Below are 13,707 nucleotides of genomic sequence, written 5' to 3'. Positions count from 1 at the left end.
GTCATGCTGATGACCCTGCCTCCTCCCTGAAATGCATATCTTCCAGCAAGGAGCTGACAGTGCTCAGATCTGGGGTGGGGTACCTTCATGCCCGCCACACCTCGCTCCATCCAGGTGCATCTGGAATAGCTTTGGAAATGCCGGTCGTCATATCTATGACGAGGCTTCATCTCAGCCTGACCTTCCAGCTCCTACCTGAGGGACAGTGAGAGAGAAACCACCGCGCTCTACAGACCTGGCTGATTGCATCTCTGCACCACTGAAACTGATGGTATTTTAAGAGGTAAAAGCGCGCTCACTCAGAAGCAGAGCAAGTGCACCGTTAGCTCTTGTGTGGAAGTTGCCACAGCAACGCGAGCCACTGTTCCCCACCTCCCAGCCTCTCCTAAAATCTGCTCCAGCACATTGTCCTAGAAAAACCCTGAGCTGGGAAAGGGTATCTGTTGCTTGCTAAGAATGTCATTATCTTTGATAAGTGTGAGTGCAGCCCCAAAATGAGATGCAAAGGGTGGTGCTTTTAAGAAAAAACATTGCAGAAAGAATAAAAATGATCAAAATGGAGTTCTCATCCAGCCAAACCCAAAATAACCCCCTCCTCCCGCCTCCCCTTGCTTGTGTGGGAAGAAACGAAGCTGAGCAGTGGCTGGCTCTGGGAGTGCATTTCCTGGAGGCTGTGTGCTTAAGCCGAGTACGCTTGAGTGCCATGCTTGTTCCTTACTGCCTTTGGCCCTGGTGTGGACAATTAAGGTAGGAAAACCCATCATTTTGTTGCTGCTCCCTTGTATTGGGGTCTTTGCAGAGCTCCTGCCTCTCATCAAGCGAGGCATTTCCAGAGAAGGCAAAATGTGTCACACAGCATGCTTGGCTGAGCACAAGGCCAGGCACCCAAGGAGCAGTCGGTGAGTCACCCTGTTCCGCTGGACACGGTGACAGCTGGAAAGTGTCAGAACTGTGGTGCGGGGAAGCCGAGGATCCATCTCTCTGTTCCAAGAGAGATGTGCTCAGCACTGCCACAGTGGACTGGCTGGATTTGGGGTCCATCTTCCCTCATCGGCCCCATGCGGACAGAGATGTCGTCTGTGTGGGCAGGGATTTACAGGTCCCTGGGATCTCAGAATGGGAGAGGGCCTTGGAATTTATGTTGTAGCAGACCTTTGTTTTGCTGATGAGGAAACGACCCCAGGAGATGCTGAGCACCAGACAAGCTCAGGGAGTGTCTTCTCTCAAAGGCTAGTGGCCTCCTGGCTGCCTGGTTTTGCCTCACACTTTGCTTCCGAAGGAGATGTTCTGGCCTCTGCAGTGAGTGTTTCTGGGTTTAGCTGCCTTCATTTTCAGGAAATTTTCTTGTTCTGAAATTCTTGATGTGCTGCTCCCTGCTCACCTCGCATTCATATTGGTGGCAAGTAGCCCAAAGTATCATCAACTGCCCTTCAGAACCTCCCAAGTCTCAATGAAAGCATCTCAAAGCAACGGTGAACCACCCGTGTATCCCTTTTTCAAGGAGCCATAGCAAGGCTCAGGGTGTTGCCCATGGCAGTGAAGTTCAGTCTTGGCTGCCATTCAGGTCTTTCTGGTTGTTCTCTCTTTTCCTGGTTTTGATGTGGCTACCTCTGCAGGGAAGCCTGTGACTCTCGGAGAATGGAGAAGAGGTGGCTCATCTTCCTCCCTTGCCCTTGACTCGGTGGACCTGAGCTCATTTGCATGCCTGATTTAGCTTTTACTGCCACCTGCTGGAGCCCCCTGATACGCACCTCCCACACCCCTCTGCCCCACAGAGTTGCTGCTCAGTGAGTGTCTTCCCCCCTCTGCCATTCAGTCCTCTCCCCTGGCAGTCAGGAGGCACCGAGGGGTGTGGGGCACACATATCGTCAGGCCCCAGTGACCACCCCACGCCTCCCCCTTCTGCATTCCTCCATGCCTCCCCATCTCTGTCACATATCCCAGTGTCTTTTAAAAATGCCTGTCATATCTCAGACTCTTTCTGAGTTGTGAGCTCGCTTTGGAATGGAGACCTCTGTCCTTTGTGGCTTTTGATTTAGAAACCAACATTCTTGGAGATGCACAGAGCCGTACCCGTGTTTATCATCCCATGGCCAAGAGGATCAGGACCTCGGGGGAGAGATGGATGGCAGGCTTCCTGGGAAGAAGAGTGTTGTCTTGTGTTTTTCCATTGGTACCACGGAAAGGAAGAGGTAGTTCAGATTGGAAAATACAGTCATGACGGTGGCCGTATTCTGTAGCCACTTCCTCTGAGCGAAACTGTAATTTGATCATTTAACATCCAAGATGGTTTTTCTTATAGAAGAGGGAAACATGTAAAATCAACTTTTGGAGTTCCCGTCGTGGCGAAGTGGTTAACGAATTCGACTAGGAACCATGAGGTTGCGGGTTCGGTCCCTGCCCTTGCTCAGTGGGTTAACGATCCCGCATTGCCGTGAGCTGTGGTGTAGGTTGCAGACGCGGCTCAGATCCCGCGTTGCTGTGGCTCTGGCGTAGGCTGGTGGCTACAGCTCCGATTCGACCCCTAGCCTGGGAACCTCCATATGCCGCGGGAGCGGCCCAAGAAATGCAACAACAACAACAACAAAAGGCAAAAAGACAAAAAAAAAAAATCAACTTTTGATTTTTATCTTGGATAAACTAATATATAACATTTTACAGAGTGTGTCTTTTAAATTATAAAACAGTTAACTGTTCAATGAGGAATATTTAGAAAATCAAGACAAAAAGAGGAGAATGAAAAGCACAAAAATCTTCTCCTCCTGAGAGAACCACCGATTACAATACTTCATAGATCTTGAACAGGATATATGCATATATATATATATATAATTATAAGTACGAGTTTGTACATCAAAGACTGTGTCCTCTGCATTTTCCCATTTTTCAAAAATATGATAATTAATGGTAAACTGCCTTTCCACTTTAAGGATGTACTGTGTCTTAATTAGCTACTTACTGCTCCATTGCTTGTCATTTAGGTAGTTTCTACTTTTAGTCAGTGCATCTTAAGAACTCTAAAATATCACTTCCATTTGCTAAATGACTAAACAAAATTTAGTGATTGTGGTTCTTAGCTTTTGACATGATTGCATTTTCATAAATTCCTGACTGACCATCCCCTGCAAGATTCATGGGGGTCTTTGGGCTTGCGGACAGGGTTCTAACCCCAGCCATCTCAGACTGAAGAGATGGGTTGAGTAGGGGGATAGCCTCCGTGGCTGTTGCCTTCTTGGTGAAGGGCACAAATGAGGAAACCCGCTGAGCTGCGGTTCTCTGAACTTGACTCCGTCCAACAAGCCCATACAGGTACGAAACCCGGATCTGGGCCTGAAAAACCCTGATCGTTTAGCGCTGTGACTCTCACTGGGCTGCCCCAGGTTGCACACCCTGACTTGGCTGCACTAGTCCTCTTCCACCCAGGACACTTGGCATCATGTCCTTGGCAACGTACTCCTAGCACCTAGGAAGTAGGCTCCAGGGACGTTGCTGAAGATGCCACAGTGCACAGACAGCAGCCCCCGCATCAAAGAACGACCTTCCCTGAATGTCAGTGGTATCGAGGTCGAGAAACCTTGGTCCTGTAGGTGAAGAGAAAGTTGGAGGGAGGAGCGCCAGCCAGGACAGACTGAGCGCCTCTGAATTTGACTGAGAAAGATAGTCCGTGTGCATTGCTTTCTGATTCCTGTGCAGTGGCTCAGGTGGCAATGGAAGAAAGTGGGTTCGTGCACTTCTGTAGGGAGCTGCTTCTCCTTCCCCCTTCTTCTTCAGGGACCCAACCTCTGCCTCTCATCATCACAGATCCAGAACTCTCAGAACACGCGCTTGGAGACTGGGCATGGAAATCTTTATGCAAATGTGCTTGCTTGTTGACTGCACATGGTTCCGACGGAGGCCTTCTCCATTCAGTGGGCTGTGCTCCTGATTTTCTTTCCTTTATTTCGTGTCTTTCCTTGTATTAGGGAGATAATGCCTGTTCTGTCTCAATAAGGGGTACTGTTATTGTCATATGACCTAGCAGTGCTCACCTTTTCGTATATTGGAGATTTCTAAACGTCAAGTCGTTTCACCTATTGTACATGGTCCCTCCCAATCCACCTTTTAGGTTCTGCGTGTTGTGTATGTGTCAGCCGAGGAATAGATGCTTCTGGTTGTGACTTGGGTTACCCTTTGCCGCTGCTCATTCCTTTTCAGCAGATTAGCTGTCTTGCTATAGAAGTGTGTTTTGGTGTATTAACTTTTTTACGATTTTGCATTCTTCTGCTTCTTTAAATATGGATAGCAAAGAAAAAAAGGAAGTTCTCGTACTGTGAAGAGAAATGTAGGTTTCATAAACTTAGTACAGTGACAACTAAGATGAAAGGAATGAGCCGTATTAGAAGCAGTACATCTTTAACCCCAGTTGGATGCTCATCACCTCCAGGCTTGTAGAATGTATGATCCGTAGTGAAAGAACAGAAATGTGATACACATGTATAACATGCTGAAAATATATGGCTGAAGTTCCTGTCTTCAGGATAAGTTTTATATATAGATAGTATTATATACAGTGACCTCTTACCCATGGTATCCAGGGCCTTTGTTGTCATTGTTCCCTTGTGGCAAAATGAGCTGTGGTATACATTTTCAGGACGAGGTTGTGTATAAAAATGAGACCAGCCTCTGGTGGGAAGGCATGACCACCCTCCACGGCTAAAGACCTTCTACAGTATGTGAGACAAGGAAGAAAAATTAAGAAATGCAGGATTTCTGCTTTGATCCGCCAAACGAATTTCTTTTTTTTTTCCCAATAAAAAAAGGCCTCTGCCTTAATTTCCAACATAAATAACCATGAAATGAAACTGTTTTCATATCTTACCAGTGAGAGCGAATCGTGTATTTCATTACATAACATACGAAGTGTTTCCATCTTGCCAATTATTTGAAGTCTAGACATTATTTAAACAAATGCCTTACCTTGAGAATAAAATTGCAAAGAGATCCCCACATTCAGCAATACAAATTTCCTGCCATGGTACAAATGCATATTTGGTGATAATTTTTCCTCTACTCCATTTTTCTCACTTTCCCCCTTTTTTTTGTGGCATGTGGAAGGTCCCGGGCCAGGGATGGAATCTGAACCTGAGCAGCGACCCAAAAGCCGCTGCAGTGATAACACGGGATCCTTAACCCACCGCACCACAAGGGAACTCTTTCACTTAAAAAAAAAAATGAATTAAAACAATAGTGTTTTTCTTTTAAAGCTTTGCCTTAAATCCTTTCGGGAATAAGGGTGAGAGTGAGGTGGGGAAAGAGAAGTTGGCTGTTGACTCTCAAAATTAAGGCTGTGGATTGTGGAATCAGATAAGCTGAGTATTCGTTTAGCGTCTACAATTTGCAGCCGTCTGTGTGGCCCGGGGTGAATTGTTTAATGTCTTTGTGCATGAATTTTCTCAACTGAAACCTAGAAACAGTCGTAGGATGTAAGGCATAGAGTCGTTGGAGGGATGAATGAGACCCTTCGCGTCGTGTGCTTAGCATGCTGTCTGCTGTCGTCGTGTGCTTATCGTGCTGTCTGGTGTCGTAAATGCTCACCGTCCTGATTGTTATCCTTAAGCACCCCCCTCCGCGCCTCTGCAGGTGAAGCGATTCTGAGTTGCTGCCTCTGCCCAGGACATCCATTACCTCCTTTTCGTAGGTGAGAGAATGGGACTAGAGCGAGTGCCTGCTGACTTCTCAGATGCCTGGGAACAATATTCTGCTCACCTAGCCAGAGAAAGTTCCTAGGCACATTCGAATAACTTCTCGGTGTACCCAAACATTGTCACTGCTGGCCTGGTCCAGAAGAAAACGATGACAAATGTCGAAAGGGGAAGAAGTAGGCTGACTCGTCAGTCTTTCACTGAGAGTTGTTGACTGTTCCATATTTGCAAGAATTGTGGAAATTGCTTCCCTCTGTTGCTTCTCCCTCGTTACAGAAACGTCCATCGTCAGGGGCTGATTTATGGCGGTTCTGATGGTAACAGACTTGACCAAGTGTTCAGATTTGCTCTTTGGAGTAAATTAGTCTCAAGGATTTCTTTCTTTCTTTTTTTTCCAGCTTTAGTTTTCTTCACTTCTCCCACTTTATTTAAAATTTTTTTTTCTTTTGCATGAGAAAAGAGCTCTTTGCTTTCCTCAGTCCTGCATGTTATAAGCTGCAAAATAAAAAAGCACCTCCGTAACCTTCCAGGCTCTCAGACTGGACTCTTCAGGCTGAGGGTCATGAGCTGCCCAGGAAGGCCATCTGCACGGTGATGTTGACGGTCGGTCTTTCCTGGGGCTTCTTTGTCCTAGATGTATCTCGTATGTCCCCTCTTTTGTCCTAGGTGTATCTTATATGTCATCGGTTCAAATGGGACAACCCAGACAACGCTAAAATGCCTGGACAATTTGATCAAAAGTTCAAGTAGATTTTCTTCCTATATTTTGTAGACTCAACAACACTGAACAGGCCCTCTTTGCTGCCCCCTGCCAAAAAAGTCAGTCCTGCTTTGCAGAGATGGTTTTTTTTTTGTTTTTTTTTTTGTTTTTTTTGTCTTTTTGCTATTTCTTGGGCTGCTCCCGTGGCATATGGAGGTTCCCAGGCTAGGGGTCGAATCGGAGCTGTAGCCACCGGCCTACGCCAGAGCCACAGCAACGCAGGATCCGAGCCGCGTCTGCGACCTACACCACAGCTCACGGCAATGCCAGATCCTTAACCCACTGAGCAAGGGCAGGGACCGAACCCGCAACCTCATGGTTCCTAGTCGGATTCGTTAACCACTGCACCAGGACAGGAACTCCCGCAGAGTTGTTTTGGTGTTAGACACAACAGGCTCCAGCACCACGGAGATCCGCTAAAGCTCCACCTTGATGTTTTTACGGAAAAGGAGGCAGTGCTTTTGGATCAAATAGATGGAATTTACATCTCTGAGTATAAACGGCTCAGGATCAAAGGATTCCCATCCCCCAGGACTTGCTAAGAACAGGAGTCAATTCTGTCTTGCCCTCATCCATTCAGATTGTCTTTAGATGAGACATTGGATAATTTCTTTAGAAGAATCTCTCTGTTAAGGTTCTGGCAGATTGGGTATCTGAGGCTCTTCCTGGTTCTTGCTGTGTCCTCACCAGGTGAAAGGGTTGAGGGTTCTCTGGGGCGATTAGTGTCTCTGGATCAGGACACTAATCCCATTCATGAGGGCCCCACCCTTGTGACCTCACCTCCTCCCCAAGGCCCCACCTTCTAACACCCTCACATTGGCCATTAGCTTTGACATGTGAGTTTTGAGGTGACCCAAACATTCATTCCGTAGTGGAGGGTGTCACGTCACCTCCCTGGGGCCCACTTTGCTCATTTGTGCAATGAGAGCGTTAGAAGAAATGACCGTGGGGTCTCTTTCAGCCGTAAGACTTTAGTCCTCTGAAGCCTGGAAGGGGTCTTCCGTTCTTTAGAGCATTGTGCCGTCAGGGACCTCTAGTGTGTTCTGTGCAGCAGTGGCGCCAGCAGCCCTTGAGGACTTGCTAGAAGGCAAGTGCTCAGGCCCCTTCCCTGACCTACTGACTCAGAACCTCTGTCTGGCAGTTTGTGTTTTAACAAGCCCTCCAGGTGGTTCTGACGCATGCTCAGACTTAAGAACCACTTCTCTAGAGAAGCTACTAAGTTGACTGCACCTGTAGCGCTTCAAAGACGTCTGATGCCTGGGTTTGGCCCCAGAAAGTCTCGTTGCTTTGGTCCAGGGTGTGGCGTGGACATTGGGAAATTAAGGAATTGCCCCTGGTGATGCTGTTTGCAACCAGGGCTGAGAAACGCTGATGTGGGAAGCGGACCAGGTACAACGAGGTCTTGATGTGAGTGTAAGGGACCAAGGTCCAGGACTCTGAATTTTAAGAAGCTCCTCTGTCAGTGCAGGTCCTCTGAGAAGCAGATGCTAAAACCAGCTCCGATGTGGGAGACCTTCTTGGAGCACAGGTCTGTATTTGTTTCCTTGAGTTACTGCAACCTGTTAGGACAAATGTGGTTGCTTAAACCTCATAAAGGACTCCCTCTGATTTCTCAAGACCAGACATCTGAGAGCCACATGTCAGATGGGCTGTGCTTATTTACTCCAGAGACTCCAAGGGAGACGTCCTTCCTTCCTCTTTCAGCTTGAGGTGCGTCCAGCTTGTGGCAGCCCCACTCCAGTCTCTGCTTCTGTCTTCTCCTGTCCGCCTCCTCTCCGTCTCTCTGTGTTCTGCCTCGGTTATCAGGACCCAGTCACTGGATTTAGGGAACTTCCCTGAAGGGATGGATGTCATCTCAAGATGCTTAGTAACTTCTGCAAGGGCCCTTTTTCCAAATAAAGGTTCTGGGTGGACGGAGCTTTTGGGACCCATGATGCCTGTGAAGGAGAAAGACCTGGGGTTTGGCCGGAGGCAGGAGAGCCTTCTGATGGTGTTGCAGGTCTGGCACTTGTGGAAAGAGAGAAGGGAGCATTGTGGAGGAAGGGCTTCAGGCTTCACGGTAGATCTAAGAAAGTTTTAGACAGGCTTTCGGGAGCCCGTGAAACTTCCTATGTTGAAGGTAATCCACAGTGTGGGGGGTGAGGTCTTTTGGGAGGTGATGCGGTCATGAGGGTGGAGCCTCATGAGTGAGATTAGTGCCCTCATTAAAGAGGCCCCAGGGAGCCCCCTTGCCCCTTCCACCTGGTGAGGGCATAGGGAGAGGAAGGCCCTCACCAGACACCAGCTCTGCCAGCGCCTTGCTTAACCCCCAGAACTGTGAGGATAAATGTCTGTTGTTAGTAAACACCCCGTCTGTGGTGCTTTGTTAAATGACTGCAGTTATCTGGATAGTTCCATTCAGCTGTGTTCCCTGCAGGAGGGACCCTTGGGGGGAGAGCAGGCCTCGCACAGCTCTGTGGCTGCAGCAGCCTCCAAGGCGATTATTTTATCCACTGGGAATCTAAATGTTAGAACCACTGTGCAAGATCTATATCTCAAAGCTCAAGCTAAGAGAGATTAATGTCGAGACGCTTCGAGGAATACTTTCTCCTCTTGAAGCTTCTCAACGCACCTGAGCCTGTGTAACACTCGGGAGGTCCAGAGTAGATACAGCCACTCAGTGTTGGTCGTGTCTGCCAGAATCATTTGACCAAGGGCCCCTTTATCAAAGCTGTGCTAACACCTGCTAACATCCTGCCGAACACATGCCCATTTGGGGAATTCCTGCTGTGGCTCAAAGGATAAACAGGTTGTTTGACACTTGGGCAAATGCACCTGTCAGGCCAGCAGGCCCAGGAGGAAGGTGGCCACCTGTGCAGCATTTTGGGGACCTACAAAAGGCCTCACTGATTCAGAAATGTTCCTTGCCAGTGGAAGAGACTGTCTCTCCACTATGGTTTCATTGCCTGGGTTCGAGGCTTTCATCTTTACTAAAATGTGAAGACTCCTGGGAGAGGCAATTTTGTTCTAATTTCATGAGCATTTTCTGAGCAGCTTTCTCAGTGCAAAAGCCTCTCCTGGGTGCTTAAAAAATCTTATCACTTTCATAGAAAAGATGAATATGCAACCTGTTCCTGCAAATACTCACCTTAACTGGTCATTAGAGCTTTCCGTGAATGCATTTTTCAAATTCTTCCCTACAAGGAGGGTTCCCCCCTTGGGGAAGAATAAAGTCTGAGGACATGGATTCCTGAGAATCAAGGAAGGTAGAGCCCAGGAAAGAGGGAAGGACACAAAAAGGAGGCAGAAGGATGAGCTCTGCTTACTTCTCAGAGGTGCCCAAGGACAGACATGACACATCTCTACATGCAAAGACATGGTGTTCCCATGTTGGCACCTCGAGATGCGTTTTGCATCTCCAGTAAACGAAGGCTCTTTTTCCCCCTCTGAAGTATGACTTAACATGGTCATGGTGGGTTAATGGGGTGAAGGGCATGAATTGCCCTGTAATGACGCTCTTTTTAAACTTTCGTAATCATTTCACAATCAAATCCTTTTTGTGGTATTCCTGAAGCATTGGCAGATAATTCGAATTGTTCCTCCAACATAAATAATATTTTAGGAAGTGTTACAAAAAGGAGGACCTTAAATATGTCACACAAATACATACCACACACACACACACATGTACATACATATACATGACATTAATGCAGCTCGTAATGTCGTAAATAGAGATCAACAACATAAAGGGATTCCTGGGGGAAACACGACACACACCCCATGAGTGCAGCTTGTCTTGTAGTCAATGTATAGTGATAACATGTCACAGAAGGGATTCCTGGGGACACGCGCACATGCGTGTGCACACACACACACAGCTCCGTGTGTCTCCATGACTGTGCACCAGGATCTAGGAGGAACTGCGGGCAGAGGGAGCACAGCTCCCACCGTCCCTGAAGCTCCTGCACCTTCCAGAGAGGTGCTTGGCCGTCCTTGTAGCCCAGGTACCGCTTGGGACCCCACAACCCCACAGCCCCCATGTATTTAGAGGGAAATGGGAGGAGGTGACTCTTCATTATTGGGGGCCCCCTGATGACACAGTGCCCGGTTAGAAAGCATGGTTTCTATAGCCCTTCTGCTGAGGCTCCTGCTAAGTAAGCTACTAAGATTGGGAAGAGAATGGGCTTCTTAGACCCTCTGAGCGTCTCTGACTTCTCAGGAAGTTTCCAGCGGGTTTCCCTCACACCTGGGTTTTGGATCTCTTGAGACACACAGGGTTCCATTATTAACTCTGGTTTGGGGTTTATTTAGGTCAGCATCCTTTCAGACTCACACTGGCTTGTCATCCAAACACCACACTTGGCTTGAATTTGTCAGCCACACAGATCCATCCTATCTGGCTCCTGTGGAAGTCAGCATTTCTAGCTTGTTCCAGGATAGCTTACCTGACAGAAATATAGCCTATGACTCAGCAGCTTCTGGGAGGTATTCCTTTCTGCCACAGTAAAGGAAAATTTCAGTTTTGTTGATAATAGGTGTAAATTGGAATTGAATTTTATTGACTGGAGCACTGATGCCTTGCAAACATTCCCCAAAGTAGGGACTTTTTTTTTTTTTTTTTGGTTCATGTGAAAGTTAAGCAAGAATTTACCAGAAAAAGGCCTGCTTATTTGCCCCAAGTTTCAGAGAAGAGAATCTGTGTGTAGAAGCCAAAGAGCAGGAAAATGTGTTCACCCAGGATCTTAGAAGTTCACTTTATGAGGGTACAGTTCCCATATCTCATAGAGGCAAAAGTGGTGACAGAGAGCCTGAAATAGGCTTTTACGTAGTTGAGCAAAACCCAGGTCAGACCCACCCCTGAGGGCTTTTCCTTCTGTTCTGTAGCCTGGTGACCCCACTGCCCTCTGCGGGCATGGCTGTGTGTAGCCAAGGCCAAGAGTCTGGACTTTACTGCACAGCTGGGTTTTCATAGGTGGATAGCATGACTAAGTTAGACCAAAGGCCACTTTTCTTTCTGGTTTACACCATTGGAGCAGTAGTTGGCCTAAAAATAGGAGTTCCTGCTGTGGTGCGATGGGACTAGCAGCATCTCTGCAGCACCAGGACGCAGGTTCTGTCCTTAGCTGGACACAGTGGGTTAAAGGATCCAGTGTTGCCGCAGCCGTGGTATAGGTTGCAACTATGACTCAGATCTGATCCCCGGCCCGGGAACTCCATATGCTGTGGAGCAGCTGAAAAATTGTATGTGGCCCTCACATTCTGCCTTCAAGATGTTGTAGTCATTGCTGCATTATTGACTGCTTTCAGTATTGCTGCGGAGAAGTGGGATTCCTGAAGCACTGGCCAATAATTCAAATTGTTCTTCCAACGTAAACAATATTTTAGGGAGTTCCCTTCATGGCGCAGTGGAAGCGAATCCAACCAGGACCCACGAGGTTGTGGGTTCAATCCCTGGCCTCACTTAGTGGGTTGAGGATCCGGCGTTGCTGTGTGCTGTTGTGTAGGTCACAGATTCGGCTCAGATCTGGTGTTACTGTTGCTCTGGCGTAAGCTGGCAGCTACAGCTCCGATTAGACCCCTAGCCTGGAACCTCCATATGCTGTAAGTGTGGCCCTAAAAAAACCCCCCAAAAAACAAAAAACAATATTTTAGGAAGCATGACAAAAAGGAGGACCTTAGATATGTCACACAAATACATACCACACACACATATACATACATACACACAATGTTGGTGCAACTTGTGAAGTTGTGTGTGTGTGTGTATATATATATATATAAAACATATCACAAAAAGGATTCCTGGGGGACACACACACACACACACACCCTATTAGTGCACCTTGTCATGTAGAAAAGGCTGCATGAGAGGCCAATCATAATGACTGTTTTCTTTATATTAAAGGAATACAAGGAATTGTTATAGAGATTAAGCAATACAGAGACGGAGAAAGAGTAAAATAAAGACCTAACCTGAATCCCCACTGACTAGAAGCCAACGTCATCCCCTTTGGACCAACTTCGTAGCGAATACCTTTGAAAGTCCATCTCTAGGAGGAAGGACGAGAGCTGGACCAATAAGCACACCAAAATACATTTTCATTTCAGTGTGTGGTATTTATCCAATTTGGTGAAAGCGCTATAATTAAGTTCCCTGGGTTTCACAGAAAGAAATGAAACTGATATGGAACCCAGAGAAGAGCTAAACTTCAAAGAGTTGATTGTTTTTTCCAGCTGGAAATATTAGCTCCCAAAGGACTGATCTAAGGTTAAGGAAGGAGATTATGAGTAACAGAGAAGTTGAGGATGTGATGTGTCTTTGAATGACAGTTTTCAATGTAGGTAACATTGATTGGCTCCCTGCTATGAAGCTGGAGGACATTAGCAATTTCACATCTTTCCATTTTCTTTCTTTCTTCATTATTACAGTATTTTCATGCTGCGATAGTTGATATAACAGTCACATTATTATGCTGTGTAATGATACTTCTCACAATTGCTTAATATTAGTTCTGTTCAAATGGATCCTCTGCTCGTTAGCCGTTGTTTGACCAAAAATTCTCTGTGAGGTTTTCGTTTTGTCTCTTATTTGTCTGCATTTCATCTTCAAGCAGCTTTTTCAAGAGGGCTCATGGGATCTTTGTTCTCTGAGCTCTTTTGTGCTGGGGAGTATCTCTATGTTGCCCCTTTGCTTGAGCAACATTTTGAATTTTGTGTGGCCCTCACATTCTGCCTTCAAGATGTTGTAGTCATTTCTGCATTATTGACTGCTTTCAGGAATGCTGCAGGGAAGGGTTTTTTTTTTTTTTTTTTTTTTTTTTTTTTTTACTGAAGTATGCTTTCTTTATTCTTGAAGTCTTTCTGGTTTCATGTCTTGTGGAACTTTTAAAGAAAAATCCAGTGTTATTTCTACTGATCCCAGAGAGAAAGTGATAATCAGTGTATATGCGCTGAGAACTCACAAGTTGTTTTTCCTTGTGAAACCTACAGAATAATCACCACAGCTGCCATTAATTGACTTTTCTGTGCCAAACCCAGTATCATTCTAGATGTTTTAGGAGTATGATCTTAATTTTCCCACACATCTTTGGAGCTGGAGCAGTTAATCCCCATTTCATAGATGAGAAAACTGAGCTTCTGAGATAATAGATAACTTGCCAAGCGTTGCACAGCTACTAAGTAAAGTTCAGGTGAAAAGAGATAATTTTTGGAGTTCCTGTTGTGGTGCAGCTGAAACCAATCCGACTTGTATCCATCATGAAGATGTGGTTTTGATCCCTGGCC

The 13,707-nt window shown here is 46.5% G+C and overlaps 1 protein-coding gene across 2 annotated transcripts in view; it reads left to right on the top strand.

The window, feature by feature from the left end:
- The window catches only part of LOC110257727 (uncharacterized), a 375,658-nt gene that overhangs the window by 109,343 nt on the left and 252,608 nt on the right, over positions 1-13,707 (top strand). Inside the window, exon 1 of one of the 2 annotated variants that reach the window (XR_014835040.1) lies at positions 535-747. The exons of the other annotated variant lie outside the window; for it this stretch is intronic. The gene's annotated coding sequence lies outside the window, so the exon portion shown is untranslated. Of the gene's footprint in view, positions 1-534; positions 748-13,707 lie in introns of those variants that run through there. 2 annotated transcript variants of the gene reach the window in all.

Source organism: Sus scrofa, chromosome X (genome assembly GCF_054392235.1).
Source record: "Sus scrofa isolate SSC_HxYL_T2T_F1_AM1 chromosome X, Sscrofa_HxYL_maternal_Yorkshire_Landrace_v2.0, whole genome shotgun sequence".
Taxonomy (NCBI): domain Eukaryota; kingdom Metazoa; phylum Chordata; class Mammalia; order Artiodactyla; family Suidae; genus Sus; species Sus scrofa.
Note: the sequence above shows the minus strand (reverse complement) of the source record. Positions and strands in the feature narration are given on the sequence as shown.